The sequence below is a fragment of the Passer domesticus genome, chromosome 7 (genome assembly GCF_036417665.1).
Source record: "Passer domesticus isolate bPasDom1 chromosome 7, bPasDom1.hap1, whole genome shotgun sequence".
Taxonomy (NCBI): domain Eukaryota; kingdom Metazoa; phylum Chordata; class Aves; order Passeriformes; family Passeridae; genus Passer; species Passer domesticus.
This window is the reverse complement of record NC_087480.1, coordinates 59,416,239-59,436,164: the sequence shown is the minus strand read 5'-3', so window position 1 is coordinate 59,436,164 and position 19,926 is coordinate 59,416,239. Positions and strand designations below refer to the sequence as shown.

General features: G+C 44.7%; 1 protein-coding gene across 2 annotated transcripts in view; it reads left to right on the top strand.

Moving 5' to 3' along the window:
• The window catches only part of LOC135305421 (FRAS1-related extracellular matrix protein 1-like), a 93,454-nt gene that overhangs the window by 70,055 nt on the left and 3,473 nt on the right, over positions 1-19,926 (top strand). For both annotated transcript variants that reach the window (XR_010366605.1, XM_064429037.1), the window contains one exon: positions 19,292-19,381. The gene's annotated coding sequence lies outside the window, so the exon portion shown is untranslated. The remainder of the gene's footprint in view (positions 1-19,291; positions 19,382-19,926) is intronic.

The following is a 19,926-nucleotide window of genomic DNA, read 5'->3' as shown; positions in this document are numbered from 1 at the left end:
AAAAATAAAAAGCTTAGCAAGTTATATATAAACTAGAGGAAAAATGAATCTCCTCAAGCTGTCTCCCATCTCCTTCTCGAGCAGGAACCTAAAGGGCAGATTTGCAAAGTGAAGTTTAAATTTGCAGGGCAAATCTTCATGAGGGCACTTTGAAGCTGCATTTGTGCAAGTCTTAATTGAATTATGGGCTCAAAATCTGGACCTTTATCCTCATTCAGTTTAACAGGTCCCCAGATTTGGGTTTGGCAGTAGAAATATTGTTACCCTGGAGAAGGAAGGTGAAAACTGCCACCCTCTCCGTGTGGTGTCGAAGGGGCTGGTGGGAAGTGGGTGCTGCTCCCATGCCCTGCACTGTGACAGCTGAGGGGACAGAGATCCAGAGAAAAGGCACACTGTTTTTTAATGGGGTTGCCTTTAAAAGTCACATTTAAAAAAAAAAAAGAATTGATGACTTTAGGATTTGAGTACTTCTTCACTGAGTGTTTTTAGAGGGAGGATGGAGATGCTGGACATGGATTTTTTTCTGCTTTGCAAGCATTTGAAAGCAGTTCAGTTTTTGTTGATTTGGTTCCCTTTATATAAAACTGCCAACATTACTCCTTGATGCTGAGAATAATAACAGAAATTACTACGGGGCCTTGTGAGGGTGTCACAGACTGGGAAACATTGATCAGAAAAACTGTGGCTGCTCCTGGATCCTTGGAAGTGTCCAAGGCCAGGTTGGACAGGGCTTGGAGAAACCTGGGGTAGTGGAAAGTGTCCCTGGCCATGGCAGGGGTGGAACTGAATGAGCTTTAAGGTCCCCTCCAACCCAAATAATTTTATGAATATTCATTCATTAAAGAAAAAGGACTGCACCTTTGCCTTATGGATACATTTCCAGCAGGGGGGAAAGACTATAAGCAAAATAAGGTGATAAAGTGGGGGGGGTTAAGTGACAATATTCAGACCCTTCTTAACAGCCAGGCTGTAAACTCCAGTGACACTTATTCATCCCACCTTCCAAATCCCAGTCACACCATCCTGTGAGAAGGGGTGAGCTCAGAGGATGAAGGGATTGCAACTACCTGCTTCCCATTTCCCATGCCTCTCTGTGTTTTAATTAAAAATCTTAATTAATTAATTTTTCATTTTGTGGTAAAATTCCCTTCAGTGGGCTGATCAATGATGGATATATCTCTTGGGAAATGGAATTGGAGAAATGCAAGATACCTTTTTTTAATTATTCTTATGCAGCAAACTCTAAAAGGCTGCAGTTTACTGCCCCTTCATGGTGAATTTTTTGGTCATAGCAGGATTAAGTTTCTGCTCTAATCCATGAGATTTTAAAGCATATACTAACTTAAAAAAAAAAAAAAACAAACCAAAAACTGGGCTATGCTTCAGATATTTGATAATCTATAAATACAGAGCCAGTACGTGCTCTGCCCAAAAAAAAAAAAAAAAAGGTGTAAAATAATGTAAAATTTCAACACCTCCCTGCTTTTCACTTTCTGGCAGAGGGCTCAGCATGCAGGAGGTTCAGTCCTTTCTCCATAACCCAGAACTGCTTTTCCTCTGGATGGAAATTTCTATTCCATCGCCATCTCGTGGTTCTCTGCAAAAACTGCTGGCTCTGCAGAAGGTCTCGCGTTGCTGATGCTGAATTGCACGAAGGCCCCTTTTAAAACACAACATCCACTGGACATGAGGCGCAGGGGGACTAAAATGAATATTGTGTGGCTGGGCCTGCAACAGGGGAGTTTGGAGGGGGAAATGGGGGCTTCAGTTCCAACACTCAGGAACTCACATGGCTTTAAGCAGCCACACACTGTCCTTGTTACACTGAGATGGTTGCCCAGTGGATTTGGGGGTTTTCTGGTGGGTATGGAATGGAATTTAATCCATGAGAAGGACTAGGAGAAAACTCTCCTCCAAATTATGAAGACACCAAAGCTGTTATTTAGAGTGGAATAGCTGGCATGCTTATCATAGAAAATTTGGTTTGGAAGGGACTTCCTCTAGTCCAACCCCCCTGCAGTGAACAGGGACATTTTTAACTGGACCTGACTGTTCCAAGCCTCATCCAACCTGACCTTAAATGTTTCCAGGGGTGGAATATCTTATGTCTAAGAAATTATTTTTCTTATTATTTCATTGATTTTTACAACATGTTACTTTGACTAGCTTGAGCTGCACTGAAACAATGAAGAGGAAATCCAGATTTATGATGGTTTTTATAATATTATCATGGCATTGGCACTGTTTTGGGAATGCCATTTACTTCAACCTGTGCAAAGCCCCCTGTGCAGATTGCAAAGGGGGATTGCTGTGATCATGGGGTCATGATTGCTGGGAGGGAGGAGGATGGAGGAAGAGCTGCAGAAACTAACATCAGTCTGAAAAATCTCAACTCCAAGCATGCCAGCAGCAGCTCTCCAGCCCAGCCCACTCTATTGAACTTGTCAAAATTCCCTCACCTTGATTTCATCCTGCTGGAAAAGGAGTCCTTGCAGGAGGCTTCATGTGTGCCCCTGGTTTTCCTCAGTAAGGCAGGGAGGGAGGGAATGTTGAAACTCAGCCGGTGGTTGGGAAATTGCCCCCCTCTAATACAAGCCAGACCCATGGAAACCCTCCCGGTCTCAAAGTCCCTCCTCAGCCCAAGCAGGTCTTTGATGAAGAAAACCAGAATAAAAGTGAACAGGAAGAAAGCGAGTTCAAATAAGCCCAAACAAGTAACAGCAGATTTTGAGAAAGCAAAAGGAGCAGCTGTGGGCAGCCCCAGCTGTTTCACTGCCCCACAAAAAGCCAAGAAACCATGGAAAATGCCCTGTTGTGGGGAATGGCATGGACATCCCCAGGTCTCTCCATAGCCATGAGCACCACGGACAAGAGAGGACAATGAGTAAATCTGTGAGCAGTTTTGTCAGTGAAGAGTTCTAATGAAGTTAGTGTTTTGCTCAGCTTTGGGGCTATTTGATGGCAGATTTCCCATTTTTTCTAGGAATAATCCCCCTGAAGATTTTGGCTGGTGGACTCCCACTTCAATCTCTAGTGCACATCAGCTCTGCTGCCTCATCTTCACCCCTGCTGGGTCTCCTTCACATTCCCTGTTTGCAACCAGTTGGAGCAAAACACACAGTCCTATCCCCCTTTGCCCTTGAGTTAAGACACAAACAGGGTTTTCCTTCTTTTCCAGCATGGTGCCAGGGGCTTTGTGCTGCTTCTCTCCAGCCCAAGGAACATCAGGAAGAAAGGACTGCAGAGATAATTTGGGCAGTTTACTGAAAGGAACATTGCTGCCACATTTGGGACCTACTCTTAGGGCAGAGAAAAGGCAGTTTCAGGACCTCAGGAGGAAGGAGCAGTGGTTGGCACAAAAAACCTCTGGAGGGTACCTATATACATTATTATTAGGCATTTAAAAGCATTTGCAAGAGGTAGTTCCCAGGTTACTTTTCACTCCACCATGGAGCCAGCCTAGAAACAAATGAGGAGCTTGTTCCTTTGGACCTTGCTGAAATGAATGGCTTCCTTTATACCAGCCTCTCAGAAATGTTGAGATTTAATTAATCCCTGGCTGGAAATAATGTGTAGTATAGCCTAATCTCTAATTCAGGATATCAAGACTAATGCCCAGCATAAAGAATGAGGTTTGTTGAACGTACAGCTGGAAAATTGACCACAGTCCCATCACTCACTGAGCAGCCTCAGTGCTGCTGCTGGGGGAGAGGAATCATTTGCTGATGGCTGAATTTGGGACTGTATTATCATGCTGAAGCTTTGCTACAAGCCAAAAGAATGCTACAGCAGCAGGAGTTCCAGCTTCTCCACCCTCCATTTCACTCCTGGCCATGTAGCCAGTCCAGTTCTTGGTGCCACATTACCAAAGTCATCCAAGGAGGACAAGTCTCTACAGGCATTGATGAGCAACAGATCCACATAATCTTCCTTTAATATAGCCTTGCTAGAAAACCTGCAGAGAAAATTTCATGCACTGTTTATCCCCTCCCAGCCCCTCCCTGGGAGTCAGGTGCCCATGTCAAGGTGCTGGAGCTCCTCAGAGGGGCGTGAGGCAGCTCCTGCTCGGGAATGTTGGAGCAGGATGGCCAGCCTGTGTGTGCTCAGCCAGCTTTGCACTGTGAGAGAATCACCTCCTTCTCTGGAGCAATCAACTGGCCTGTGTCTTTTGGGTCATTTTGGTAGCATTGAGTATTCCTGAGCACCCCTGAGCTCCTCCTGCTGCCAGCTTTCCCTGGCTCTCACACACAGAAGGATGCCAAGATCTGCCCTGGCCTCATCTGCTCTGCCCTTGGTCCACACCTCCTGGAAACCACTCTTCTTCCTCACCCTTTGCCCTAGGCTGTATATAAAGGGCTAATCCCAAAGCTGGACCTACAAAGACCTTGGCTGCTGGCTTCAGGGTGGATTTTTTAACAAATGATTAAATAAGCAGAGAACAGCACAGTGTCATCACTGAGCCACTCCAAGTTCTGTAAGTGATTTCTTCCCCCCCAGGAGGATGAAAACTGTGAGGAGCTGGGACAGGTTGATTCTTGCCAGTGTCCTTTGACAGGTTTTATCTTCATTTGCATTTTCATAGGTGAGATGAGAAACACTGGCTGGGTTTTGAATGAAAACTGTGGCAGCTTCAGTACAGAACATCCAGATACGTGCTCTGCGTTGTCATGTGCAGACTCCAACTGGAGAGGATCAAAGGAAAAGGGTCTATTTTTGGTTTTGCATCTAGTAATTACTCTGAACAAATGAGCAATGCATCTGAGAAGTAATCAGCAATCTTTTTTCAGGTTTCCATCTGGTAAAATTCTTGTAGGTGCTGTAACTTCAGAATAATTTCAGGCCTGTACTTCTCACTGAAGACTCTGAAGTTGGAGTCAACCAGTGAGTGGAAGAACACAGATTTGCTGTTTTGTCACTCATGACCATTCAGAAAACTACTAAAACAACACTCCTCAGGGCTGTGAACACCTACACCCAGTAGTGCTGAATGCAGTGAGTTTATAGAGTTCTAGAATATCATGATCAGAAAGGACTCACAGGATTCTAGGAATCCAACTCCTGGGAAAGTAAAAAGGAAAGAAAGAATAAAGGACAACTCAAAGAACATAAGAAAGAATTAATTAAGAAATTAAGAAATAAAGGAGGCAAGAAAAAATATTAAAGGAGTCCAACTCAAAGAGATATTTCCTTTTTATAACTTGTGAAGTTACACCCAGGGTGAGAATTCCCTTTGCCTGTAAATCTTGTTCTGCAGTGACAGTGGGGAATGGAGAGGGTTGTGAGGATGAAGGGAAGGATGCAGGAGTCAGGTACACTCTGGAATTACTACAGTTTGAGTCCTACATGAAGGCTTACAGAGTATAACTCTTACAGAGTATAACAGTGCTTGAAGAGTGAAAATCCCACCACTTCTCCATGTAGGATGAATTAGCACAGATTTGCAGGCTGGTTCCTTGGGAGGCCAGTGGTGATTCTGGGGTGAATTTGCCAACTTCCTGTGAAACTGAGGTTTCACATCATTCATGAGCAAATTCCAACCACTGAATTGAGGTGTCACAGGCCCATGGAAAGGAGTGGGAGCAGAACAGGAGACTTTGGAGCTGTCACATTTTAGACACTGGTTATTGCAGAGCATTCTGTGTATCATTCTGAATTTAGGCTTGTTTTTGTATGAAAGCAATTGGCTGGCAAGATTGCTGTAAGTATTCCCAGTGGAGTTGTGTTGAGGGAAAAAAGATTCCTTTTCTTAATGGAAAATTTTGACTTTATAACTCAAAACTTGAAAATTTTAGCTGAAAACTGTGAGAGCCTTCCCCAGTGTGACTTCTTGTTTTCCAACAAAAATAAAATAGCAGAGATGGAAGTGGAAAGTTTCTGTTTTCAATCAGAAGGAAATTTTCCTTTCCTACCAGTTCAAATAGCTGGTAGCCTCTAGTCTAGCCTCTCTGCCAGCCTCCAGTTTCCCTGTTGCTCATGGATCAGTGTTTCCCAGGAGGCAGAGGAAGCTTTGCAGAGCTGAGAAAAGTCTGTGCTTGGCCACAGCTCTCTGTGAGCATGGACAATGTCACTGGAGCATTTGCAGCCACATTGCCAGGGATCTCCTGGACACTGGTGGAGATGAGACACCTGCAGCTGTTGAAAAAGAAAAATCTGTTTCCAGGCTGTGATCAGCAACAATCTGATTTTCCATGAGAAGATGACTTTTAGCTCAAGAAATATGGAAATGCAAACTGTTTAACCCTGTGTTGTGGAGAGATTTGGGCAGCAGAAGGGGTGAGGTGGTGGCAGAACTCAGCTCATCACGAGCAGCTCTTGGAGCTGGATGCCTTTCCCTTAATAAACCATTTGCATGTGGGGTTTGGGATTGGAAATAGGGACTGTGCAGGGACTGACAGAGGATATCCCACCTGGCTTCAGAGCAAAAGTGATGGATTTGGTGGGGATGCTAAGGAGCCCCCAGAAGTGGCCTCCCCCATCCTGGCAGTGCCACCACCACCACCTGTGTGTGGTGTCACCTTGGGGCAAGGCATGTCCAGTGACCTTCAGAGAAATAACTGCATTAGTTGGGGACAAACTGTTTCCCCCATATCCCATCTCTGGTGAAAGCCTGGCCTGTTAAATGAAACCCATTTTGTTAAGGGTTTTAAATGCTGCTTGCCCATATGCAGAATTATGTCTTTAAAGATTAAAAAATCCAATATAAACAAAATAAATCCAGGGAGCTGAATGCATGAATCATTATTTTAGTACATATTGTCCATTCTAATCTGCAGTCCAATTGTGAAGTCATTCAAAATGCTGCTTCTCAGTAATTAGCAGGAATCTAACTCCGAGCCAATTTCTGATTAAATGTGCTTAAAATCAATAAAACATCATGAGTGATTAGAGTCACGTGTGATTAGCCCTGTCGAACAAAGCAGAATAAGTTATGGCCTCACTTTAACTTGTCAAAAAACAGAACTGGGGGTGGGAATGAGGAGGAACAGCTGATATTTCTATAAAGGGTTTTTCCAGTTCTCTGCCTCTCTCTTCGTTCCTTTAGAAAAGTGAAAGGATTGGTTTGTTGTCTGAAAATTACAGGCTGAAAGGGAAAGTTTGGGGTGGCTTTGGCTTCTCTCATGGGTTTGTTTAAGGATATGCTGGGAATGTTGTTTAAATCCTGCATCACAGCTCTGAAGAGTTACCTGCTCCCGGCCTCACCTGTTCCCCAGCTCAGTCCTGACTATTTGCAGGAGGAAATGTCTGTACGATTTTATTTATTTCCCTTTTCTAGAAGAGGCACAAAGATCTCTTCTCTCTCCCTATAAAGGGAGCAAAGCAATGAGATATCCCCTGTCAGCAATGAAAGCAAAGAGCAACAGCTCAAGCCCAGGTGTTGATTAAGAAGCACTAGAGGGTGAAGCAGCTGCTGAGATGGTTTCTCCATCCATGGACCCGAGCACTCACTCCCACCCCAGTGTCTCCTGGATACAAACCACCATCTCCTCCATCAACCTGGGGTCCAGCCCGAGGTGCTGATGACAGAAAGTGGCTTTTTGGGCAAGGAGCTTTTTGGCAGCACGTCCCCCCATGCCGGCAGCTCGGGGCCGGGCTGGAGGCGGTGGCTGCACCCGGCTGGGAGGGAGACAGCTGAGATCTCACGTGGGGGCTGTGTGGGGTGGGAGAGCTTCTCTGGAGCTGGGAGCTTGGCAGGGCTCGCCAGCAAAGCTTCCCTTGACGTCAGGAGATGGAGAACAACACTCATTTATAGCTACAGCTTCTTTCCTCACAGCTGTGTGGCTGCATCCCCACCGGCTGGACCCTCGGAGGAAAATCCATCTCTGAGCTGCCTCTGGATCCAGCCCTAAGAGTGATGCTGCTGGGGCTGCTCTCTTCCTATCTCAGCACAGCAAAACCCACATCCACAATGTGCTCATGGTGATGGGTGCAGAGGGGAGGCTTGGGAAGCATTTCCCCAAGTGTATTTCTGCTGGCAGACTGGGTTTAATTGTCTTGTTTTGTGGCCTGTTTGAGAGGACATTGTTTCTTTTCCAAGAGTACATCCACGTGCTCGTTTCCCACTCTTGGCAAGGTTCTGGTGTTCCACCAGTGAAGCCAGATGATTATTTATGATTATTATTATTATTCATAATAATTCTCAGGAAACCCTCCATTTGCTTGTACCATGGGACAAGGGCTTGTAACTCCATGTCACACCTGGGAGGTGCAATGAGCCATCAGGGAAAGCTTGGGGAAAGACCTACAGGTACAGGGAGCCTTCTTCTAAGAGGACTCTGCTGTGGGCAACCCCGCTGTCCCCAAAATCATGCCAAGCTTTCAGTAGGTGTGTCTGTCAAAGGAAATGGTCTTGGAAGCCTCCAGTTGAAATGAAAATTAAAAGAAAGTGTTTAAATGGTGACTTGAGTCAAAATTAGTAATACAGAGCCAGCAAAGGTAGGTTGTGCACCATGATGTGCTGGGGGCTGGTCAGCACTGCTGGCAGGGACAATGCACCTGGTTTGCCCTACATAACTTTCCTCTCTTTTACAGTTTTTCTTACCGCTTTTCTTTCAAGCTGCTGGTCTTTAATGGCAAAAAAAAGTGCCGAAACAGAGGAACAGATCCTCAGCAGATATCCATGGCAGTAGCTGATTTGCCCCCACATTGCAGCAGCTGAGTCCCAGGGTCTGCTGTGCTCCAAGGGATAAATCACCCTGCACTGACCTCTTGGATGCAGCCTCAACGTTGGACCATCTGTGCTCATCCCTGGTGCCACAGCGTGTGTGGGGAGATCTGCTGCTTGAGGTGATGGGGTTCAGGACTATCCAACACAGGGTGCTGAATAAAACCCAGGGCTGGATGTGGGAATTACATAAATCAGCTAATTATTCCTCTTCCTGAGCCCCTTGTGCACAGTTTGGTGTCTGAGCTGGGGATTTTTGCTTTTCTCCAAAGCAGCTGGAGATGGGATGTTGAACATGGTGTGTTATTGCTCCTAATGGTATTAAAGAAAAACATCTCAAGTGCTGGTTGGCATGTTTTGATTGTATGTGAGGGTAAAATGAGTGCCAGATTTGGAGCAGGGAAGACTTTCCTCCAGATCAGATTAGCAGGAGTTGATGGGGAAGTGAAGCAGGGAAGCAGAGATTTGGGGGAGCACTGGATAGAATCTCTCTCTTGGAGTTAATTTGGCATTTTCACTGAACAACTCCCGGCTACAGAAGACCAGAACCCTTGGTGATTCCTTTTCTCTCTTCCTTTGGTGTTACTATTTGTGGCTTTATTTATTTGTACGAAAAGCCTTAAGCTCTTTATGGCATTTTTGCAAGTGTTTCTGTGGCTTGTGTTGAGTGAGTGTGTGCAGAGCAGTTGTTCCCTGGACTTTTGGATTCATGTTTGTCATACGATTGCCTGTGATTTCATGACCTCTGTGGCTGAAGTGAGCGCTGTGGGGTTTTTTATGTATGTGCAATTTAGCTTTTAATTAAGGCCTTGTTATCCAGGGAGTTGCAGCTTGGTTGGCTCGCATGCCCCAAGGTTCTCCTGGCTTGATACTGAAGTAAGGTAGCCCATATTTGGAAATATTCAGCTCATTTCTCTTGTTTCAGTTTTCCAAGCTGTTTGAATTAATCTTCAGTCTTCTCTTCCAATGTTTACTGAAGAACAGCAGTTTTTTTTAACACTCCCTTGTATCACACAGTGTGATCAGCCCAGCTCAGACAATGTGCATTCATGCTGGGGTCTGTTGTTCATTTAGCAGTCTACAAACTCCTAATGAAGTGCAGATGCACTGGGGAAGATCCTCCCTCCACGGATGAACCCTGGATCGGGATGCACCGAAGAGCCGTGGCAAGCAATCCACAGAAGCCACTTGCAGGCATTGTAGAGAGAGTAATTTTACTTTTATCTTCCTATTGACTCCTTTTTTTCTTTGCTAAATGGCTCATAAGGTCTCCATGTGTAAATCTTAAAATGTATATCATACCTGGGTATAAAATCTATCTTTTTGTGGGAACACGAGTGGTTTCTGTTGGTGCAGGTTTTGGGTGCTCAGGCTGCCTTGTGTGCACAGAAGTGATTTCCAGAGTGGACTTCCTTTGCATGCACTATCTCCCTCAGCTGTCTCTAGGATACCCAAAGAATTGGGAGCTTTGACAGATGCCTGGCTGCAGATTAATTCCAGATGACCAAAGCAGACCCTTTCCCCCTTGCTCCTGCTGCTCCCCAAAGCAAGAATTTACTTGACAGCAAGTTCCCAAGATGCCACCACACTTAGCTGTTTCACTAAAGTAATCTAAAGATTACTATTAGCAGGTTTTCACACATCTGTGTTGGAGTCATTTAGCATAAGGGCAACTCAAGCTGGATTTTATGGCTGTGGTTCAGTATGTAATTGTGGATAATCATATGCCATCTCTATGAAGAAGTAGTAGAGGTGCCTCACACATCTGAAATTCCATCCCAGGCCAAACAACAGGAGGTGTTGAGATATTTGTAGCCAATGTTTTTATTGACAAAATGCATGCTTGTAAAATCAGGATCAAGTTCTGAGCCCAGATTTGGTGCATATTTCAATTTTTTTGTATGTTAGGTGGGCTCGAGGATCTCCATCCTTTTTTAATAGTTTAACATCCAGTTTTAGGAGTTTAGTGTCTCGTTCTTGGAGTGTGCTTTTTACTGATGCCTGTGATTTTATACCGCTGATTTCAGCCTCTCATTTTTCCACGAGCTCAGTGGTGAGATGTTGACCTGGGTGCTGAACTAATCTAATAATCTTTAGAAATCATTCTTGGGTGTTTAATATTCACACGGTGGCCAAACTCTGAGTTCAGTCAGTCATAATCATCACACTGGAGCATGGTCAAGATGCAAAGTTTGGCCTGGACCCTGTGGCCATCTGGTTGCAGGGAAACCAGCTGCCTCTCAAGCTAAAAATACCCTTCATCCATCATGATAAATCCCCTTTTCTACTAAATAACCTTAATTCTGTAGCCTGTCTCCCTGTTTGTAAATGGCCATACTCTTCAAACAAGGTTGTTGATGGTATTTTAGGTTTCATGTGGCCTCCTGGGGAAAAATCACACCAGATACCCTGGCAATAATTGGGGATGATCAGCCAGACCTTGCAGAAATCAGTGACCAGGTCCATGAACCTTGGTGGCATCACCTGGGAAGGCAGGTGCCTGTGAATTGTTTGAGCCAAGGGATGTAGAAAGGCACCTGTGAAGAGACAGGACTCTCTCAAAGGAAAGGCACATTCAGAGCACTTCAATTTTTATTTTTTTTTTTGTTATACAGGATAGAAGTCATTCCTCCCAACATTGACTTCTCCATTCGTTGCTAACCAAGCAAAAGAGATGCTGGTGATGCAGAAATTACCCCCCCACTAGGTTCAGATGCCTCAAGTAGCTCAGATAAATAATGATTTAGTCACTCATTTCTCTCCACTGATGCTAAAGGAAATCTACAGCACCAACTCCAATGTAGACATCAACCCTGGAGACATCTAAATACCCCTGGAGATGCAAATCTCAGCTGGGCTGCCTCTACCTCTAAGCTTGAATATGAGAAAAGGGAAGCCAGGCTGAAATCAAAGGCAGTTAGAGACATAAAACAGATGCAAAATGTCAAGAGAGATAAAAGACATTAGGTGGCCCATGGTCCTGGGAAGCCAAGGGCACCCATCTGAAAATGAAGCAGCAAAACAAGAAAGCAGCAGAGAAAAAGGCAGACTTGGACCAGCACAGGAGGAGAAAAATTTCCTTTCAACACTGAAAGTAACAGTTTCTAAAATCCACCTTCTCTGTCCCTCCCAAAATGTAAATGCTAGTAGTTACCCCTGTGAAAATCTGGAGCAGTTTTGTGGTAGTAAGTAGCAGATTCTTGGCTACTGAAGCCTCAGTGTGGCAGATGGGTTTTTTGGAAAATGACACTTGCGCAGCCCAGCTGGTAACCACAGCTGAGATCTCCCTCTTGGAGATCTTAGAAGTCAACGGCTGCATCGGCTTTGTTTTCACTGGAAGCAGTGGCTGGGCTGCTGGAAATTGCACCCAGGTGTGAGGTGGAGAGGTCAGGCTTGGCCAGCAGCTCCCAGGGTGATAACTGACCCGTTTCAGGCAATCCAGGCAATTCCCCCTGTTTACCAGGAGAAATGACTGTGTTAACTGTGATACTGCTGGAACCTCTGGCAAATGTTTTTTGCCTTTTTAGGTGAGCTATTAAAAATGTTTCCTGCCCTGGGTTTGGGTGATATTTTTGGCTGATGGCTGGGCACGTCTGCCTGTCGCTGCCCAAGCCCCCTGCTTTGGAAAGGCCAATCTGCTGCCATCCTGCTGCTAAACCAAGCCAGGAGCAGGCGTTTTCCACCCCCCAGCAGGAGAGGTTGGCTCCAGGAAACAGCTCCCTTCTGAATCACACAATAAACTTGGAATATTAAACAATTTTATTGAATAAAAGGATAGCGGATTGTTTTGTCTCACATGTGGCAAAATGGAAAGCAGTCAACAATTTCCCTCAAAAGTAAACAACACTGCATAGGGCAGCTCTGCTGAGGCTGCTGTTGAAATCTTCATGCTCCCAGAAAATTTGAATGCAATGTTATTTTCAGCTGGAGGGGGAGAAGTGTGTGGCACATCTGACCAGTTGCACTTGCCTCTGACTCAGAAACATCAGCTGAGTTTTGACTTTTTCTCTGCTGAGAGCTGCATATTGTTCCCTCAGTACAAAATGACTTTGTATTTCAAATGTTTCTTGCACCAGGTCTCCCTGTACCCAACAATAAATGCAGGGACCTCCAAAGTGTTTTCAGCGTCACCTGCAAACAGGATTTTTGTATTTTAACTTTCCTTGAGATGAAGAAAGCACAGCTTGCTTTGTACCATCTGATCTGACTGCTATTTAACCCTCCTTTTCCAATAGTTTCTGTGTTCTCAAACTTTGTCTCTAAAACTTACTTTTTGTGCCCATGCCATATGCACACCCACCTGGATGTGTTATGTGCTATGTTATGTTTTATGCTGTGCTAAGTGCTATGCACACACACCTAACCATGATGTGTTATAAGTAGAGATAGCTGTGGATTTTCCATCCTGTCATTTTCCAACTGAAAAAGTACATTCGAAAACATCATGTTTTGCTGTTGAAAAATAGAAATCCTTTTCCCCTGGATGTACAGCCCCCAAATAAAGCCATCGTTGGGAAAATTGAAATAAAATATTTCGTTTGGGGATGGATTTATTGAAATTAGAGTATATATAATGTTTCAGCTAAAAGTTTTCTTTTTCATTATTTCAACCAAGTGTTGAACTGCTCTTGTCAGTGGTGAAACCAGGAAAAGTGAGAGCCCTGGTTCAGTCCTGAACTTTCTCAAGAGGGATGAACTCTCCCTTCATGTGGGGTGCAGTGGTCACGGCGCCATTAGGAGTGATGGAAGTGGCATTTGGCTGAGGCCACAGACCTATGGGAAAGGAAGAAGTCCCGATTTTGAGACTGGGATTTGGTGTTTCACATCATTGCTGCCAGAGAAAGAGGCAGTGCTGGGCTGCTCCTGAGAGTTTGGGTCCATGAGATCCTTCCCATTGCCCATGGGAACACTGGAGGTGGTCTTTGGTTTGCCAAAATTGCCTTTGTGAGTGTTTCTTTAGAGGGGGTGTGTTGCAGGGGGAATTGCCTTTCTCTGCTTTAGGAGAGACTAAAGAAGTGACTTTGGATGACTTCCACTGTCAAGAGTCAAGCTGTGGATGAAGAAGTTGTTTGGTACGTGTCTAGTCTCAGTTTATACTGATCTCTACAAAAAAAGCAAGGGAAGTACTTGTTCTTTTACAATGTAATTACAGAAATTGTTGCTGTCCATCCAGAAACTGGAGGTCAGCACTGGTGATTCTGCTTTGCCTTCAGAGCCCTAAAGCACTTTGAAACACAGAGTGATCCTGCTTCTACCTGTAGGAGTTCACAGTTATCCTCCAGGGCAAGAGTTATTTAGATTATTTAATTTTCATTAAGGAAATTAGTTGATTGGTTTCGGGGAGGGGGGGTTTGTTTTGTTGATTTGTTTTCCCCCTATAAATAATTCTATTTTTTCATCTAGGGATCCTGGAAAAGGAAAACTATCTATTCTGTAGCTACAGGCTTGTCTATAATCTAGTTATGTCCTCTAAAAACTGCCTCAGCTTCCAGAAATATCTGTTTTAGAGAAAACATAACATTACAGCTGTTTTGCAGTATTTAAAGGGCAGAAACACCTAGGCTATTGCTCCCCTGACTTCTGTTTCCAATGAGGGAAAATTATCTTACAGACAGAATACTGCTGATCACCAAACAGTGCAGAATTGTTGTTTGATTCCTATTCTCTAACAGGGATGCACCAAAAATAGAAACAGCTGCATCTTTCAATTGAGTGAAATTTGAATAATGTTGCTGTGCTGGAAATAAAATGGAAAAGCCACATGGAGCAAGGGGTTTGATGGTAGGTACAAATGAGACCAAATTTCAGTTTTCTGCAGCAGATCTAGTTCTAGATTTTCCGTGACCCAAAACTCACAAATATTTTAATCCGGGTTCTAGTTTCATATCAGGACTGCAACACTGGTACAAAGGTTTACCTTGCACTGCTCAAGGAATGCTCTCACCAGCAGATGCTGGCAGTGGACAGGTGTACAGGCTAGCAATTGCCAGATGATCTCAGTGAGATGTTTGATCAAGAAATTAAGACAGCTGCTTTTCTTCCTTAATCCCGTTCATTTTACAGCTTTCAATAATTTTACTGAGAATAGTGGAATTTTTCCTAAAGCTACAGTTTTTTAAATGCCAGCTATTCAAGAACACCTGCAATTCTGGGGGTTTACACATCTCTCTTACACAGGAATAGAAGGAAAGTAGCCCCAGACCCCAGGCCCCTCCATGATGCTGTTCTGTGCTGTCCTTGCCTGTAAGGCTGAGCCTGCAGGTGTTACTTTGCATGGATGTTGGACCAGCTACAGGTCCCTGGCACGCAGCAAAGCTGTTATTTGGTAAACAAGTTCTTCTGAAACAGTCAAGCTGAAAGCAATTTCTGCACATGAAATGGATAAAGTGGTTTGGGTCTTGCAGTACCTCAATATCTTCAAAGACCCAGGTCCTGGTGCAGGACAGATTGTGGTGATTGCCCAGCACACGGCTGTGACACTGGTGCTCCTTGCTGTGCTCCACAGGACACAACAGACAGGGGAACAGCTTTCCATCCTGCTGCAGTCCTGCCAGAGCGAGTTTGTTCCTCCAAGTAAGCCTAGGACTGCTTGGAAAGCTTTGGAGAGTCCTTATTTCGTTTGTTGTCTCCCCATGGGAGAGAGCTCCCACCCTCCTGTTCCTCTCGATTTCTATGGGTCCCCAGGACATCCCAAAGGTTGTCCCTCTGCAACATTTACATCTTTCACATACTTGGGCTCATTTGTCATGTCCCTCGCTTTACTCATTGCACGGTGATGCATATTTACTAATTCTAACATTTCCTCGTTAGTCATTCCCTCCAGGCCCATTAATCACTATAAATTCCCAAACGAGAGGCTGCAGTACATCGTTCCTTCCAACAGACAGCTGACACGTAGTAATTAGGCAGCTGAACATAAAAATAATGAGGCTGAGGCTCCCGCAGATCTCCTTCCCCCTCTCGGCACCTCGGGGGCAGCCTCTCTGCAGCCACCACTGCACAAGCTGCTCCCCAGCACGGATGTGCCTGTTTTTCCCTCTCTTTACCCCCCAAACCTGCTCTCTGATCCATTGGAGAGGTACCCAGGCATTTAGCTTTGTGACTTCTGGCGGTATTTTTCCATGCATCACATCAACACACACTGAATTATTTAATCTCTCTGCCTCCCCTGTTTCCCCGTCATGCAGGGACTGGTCCAGCTCCCGTTGTTCATCTCTACCTGCTGCTCCAGAAAATCCTCGTGCCAAGCTGCCCTGCCAGCTTGCTGCAGCCTCTCTAACTCAGAGCACACTCTTGGAAACAAATGCATCTTCTCACAGTGGCTTTGCTCCCTGAAATAAAGAGCGTGATTCAGGCAGGGGTTTGACTGCCATGTGCAACGCAGAAATGGTCTGAGAGACCAAAAGGCTCTTTGTGTCCAGACTAATTTCCCTGTTTTCTTGTATTCTCCCTCCTCTGCACAGTTAGGGAGCAGTTTTAAGGAGCAGTTCTGCAGTCTTTTTCCTTTTTTTTTCCGTGGTGATCGCTTTTGTTTGCCACAGAAATACCGTGGAAATTGAGTGCCCATGGAGAGGGACACAGCACCATCCTGTCCAAATTACACTGCAGCGTCCAACACCACTGGCCAAACTAGAGTTAATGAGAATTAGGAAAAAACTTCCCCTGCAGCTCTTTTTTCCTCTCCTGCTCCTTTCTGAAGCAATGTGTCTTGGCTGCATTTGGCTTAAAAAGACCCTTGATCTGCTTTGTTTATGGTAATTTCTTTATTCCTGAGAGAGAGAGAGGGAAGGCAGCACCGAACTGATATTGTTCTGGGACTGCAGATGGGCAGATGGTTTGAAAAAACGATTGCAAGATTTCACTTGCACTCTGGGCCTGTCTTTCACATTTGGGTGAAAGACCAAGTTTTGTCTTCTGTCACGGGAAGCCTAATTTAGATTGCCTAAAACTTGAAATCAGTTTGAAGACAAATCCCCAAGGTCAACGACTCCACAGATTTGGAGGTTAAGGAATTGAGGTTAAGAACTGACAAATGAGGAAGCCAAGGCAAGATTATGGAAATGAGGATCTGTAGCAAATTCTCTCTTGTTTCCCCCTTGTAACCTCCTAATGACATTAGTGCCTGTCTTTGACAGTCCCTTCTCAAAGGGGAACTTACTTGAGCACTAAAGACGCTTTTATGAGTCCCAGAGACACACACAGGAAAACATGTGGGCAAATCTGCTAAGACCCAGATATGGGACACAGTCCTTAAAAGCCCTGCACCGACTTAAAAGAAATGACCTGAAATAAGGGACACAACAAAACACATTTGGCAGCTGGGTCCCCACCCTGTATCCCCATCCCAGACCTTGTGCTGAAAGCAACCATCCTTTTTTACCTCCACGCTGCTGAATGCACTCAGTTAAAAATTCAATCTTCGCATCTCCCCAGTGAGCTGGAGCATTTCTACTGTCCCTTCTCCCAGCTGTGAAGCTGTGATTCAGAGGGATTGGAGCCAACACCATAAACCAGCTCCTATTAACACTGTCCAGCCCAAACTCCCTAGCCCTCAGAGCAACTTAGCCTTTTTTGTAATGCAGTTTTTGTTGCTTATCCCAGCACTGCTCGGAGATTGCTGAACTCATTTACTCCAGGGAGAGTTTCTGCATCTGCACATCTGGTCCATGGCTGGGAATTTTTTTCTGTATCTCACCCTTCTTCACCAAGGAACACCATGTGAAGCTTGGGCTGGATTTGTCTCTGCAGGTGGTGGTTCTTTGACTAAAACACAAGCCCTGCATTTTCCTGCAAGGCTGTCTCACCCCAAGCATTGCAGCTTGGTTCCTGCAAGAGAAGTTTCCCCCCTGGAGTAACATCAAACCTTTCCTCCCACTTTTTCTCTTGCTCATCCCCTCCAAAACTACTCAGAGAGCTGCTCAAGAACAGCTGGGTGGGTAGGAGGAATTTAATGAAGATGCCTTTACTTCCCCATCAAGTTGGAGAGCTGAGCCATGGTGCTCACTCCTTCTCCCCTTCTTGTCTCTAGCACTTTTCTAACTGTGCTGGTGAGCTCAGGCCTATTTTTCCCCTATGATTAGATGGCAGAAAGCAAGGTGAACTTGCTCCTTTTCTTTTAATACATTAGCCAGCTATGGCTAATGAAAAGCTGAATGGTAATTTTTAACTGTAGGGTGAATAAGACATAGCCTTAAAGGGGAGAAAAGTATCCCTGAGGATGGGGGCAATAAGTATGGATAAATAATATACATGGCTGTTTGGGAAGCCCCTTACTCACCTGTCTGAAAGACTTGCCATCCTACTGATCTCAGGTGGATGAATTTATAGCCTTATTATAAATTTCCTGATGCCTCAGCTTCCTAACCTTGAAACATCCATTCAAAGTAGATAAGTAGATATAGCTTTACAAATAGATATTTTTTTTTCAGAAATAGAGTTTTTCCATCTGTTTGTTCCATTTTCCCATCTGTTCCTCCAGCCTCATAGTCTTGTTCAACCTGTTTACAAAGATTGTCTTTAAGTGAATATATATATATATATATATATATATATATATATATATATATATATATACATATGTCTTTTTTGCTATTCCAGGACAATTGTTTCTTTCACAGTGGTTTGATTTGTTCTTAAACTGCCTCTCTGAACTTCTTTGGGCACTTTTTTTGGTAAGACATTTACTTTCCAATATGCATTGTGATCCTTCAATGTGCTCATTATGCTTTGAGGCCACCAGGAATTCGTGTCAGATGCAGGGTGATCACTGTGGCAGGGCCAGACCATGAGCTGCCCAGTGAGAAAGCCAACATATCCCATGGATGTGGCATTCTGGTGTCCAGCTGGGTGCCACCAAGGTGGGTGACACCAAGGATTTCTAGGAGACTCCACTACAATGTTAGTGAGGACCTGCTCAGGAGCATTTTCTGCTCTCATGACTCAGGTGAAGATGGCCTTGTAGCATCTCCCAAGGCTCTGCTTTCACTGAAGAACCTCTAGTATCTTCTGAGTAGTAACTAGGTAGAGATTAAGGTACCCAACACAGTCCCCAGCCTGACCAATCTGGAAAAAACTCCCTGGAATCAGCAGCCAGTATTGTATTACAGTTAGATCAGAAGCTGGACTGGATTTCTCTCTGTTATATGTCTGAGAGGCACAAGTAAGCACCCTCTGAGAAGGGATCATTTCTGCTACAGAGAGAGAGCAAATCTGAGTCTCTCCAGGCCACCCAAAAAGTGATTTTTGATTTGTCAAAATAATCCTTTAAGCAGAGGAATTGAGAGCTTGGAAGATATCCAAAAATGTGTTAATCTACACTTTTTAAATTTCTCTTTTTATGTAAGGAAGGGGGGAAACTAATAATAAGCTTGTAAATCATGTGGTTAAGTTTAAAGAAAAATGCTTTGGGAAAGTTTTCTAGCCTCCTGCAAGACATTTTGTTTTTATTCCTTCTGTCTCCGCAAGACTTTTGCCTTCTACCGTTTGCCAGCAGGACTGGAAAAATTCTACTGGTCCTGTCAACGCAAGGGACGCTTGTGGAATTGTTTTATTGTTACCCTTCTCCTTCTGGTAGGGTGAGATCAGTCCCTTCATTTAGCTGAAGTCAAGGCATCTTCTCTCTCGTTCCAGATGTGCCAAGCTGCTTGTAAACAAGGAGGGCCTTTGTTAAACTGTGGGGTGTTCCTGAGCCTCTGAAGATTGCTCTGCTCCACCTTTCAGGTAAAAGGCTCACAGGAAGTCTTTGGGGCAGAGGAGACACCAATCCCACTTTCCATGCAGCAGGATTTTCCCAGAAGGACTCACAGCAGACTAAAGACAACATTGATGTCTTTTGAAGGTTTATCAAGAGCATCTTGCTAATGCTGGGGCGGGGCAGCAGCTTTTGCAGCAGACCCTCCTCTTGGTCTTGGCTTTATTTTAGGGTGGTCTTGTGGCCACTAAGCAGACATGAGCTATAAATTTACCTCCAGTGGATGCTGGTTTGGGCTGTTTTGGGGATTTTAGGCACAAGAGGCCAGCCCTGCATGTTTTATAGCAAGCCCAAGGCTTCACCTACCAGCTCAGCATAGAAAGTTCACCCCTTACCAACCTGTGCCGGTTGGGTTCCCTTTGTTCCCAGAAAACAAAGGCTCTGTGTTCACAGCTAAATCCCCCCATCCAAGTGTTTCCTGTAACAAAACAAAAGCCTGCTAAATAGGAACGTTTCTCCCTCTGGGAAAAGATGCATTCCCTCACGTTCCCGGTATGCAGTGTTCCCTTAGTTC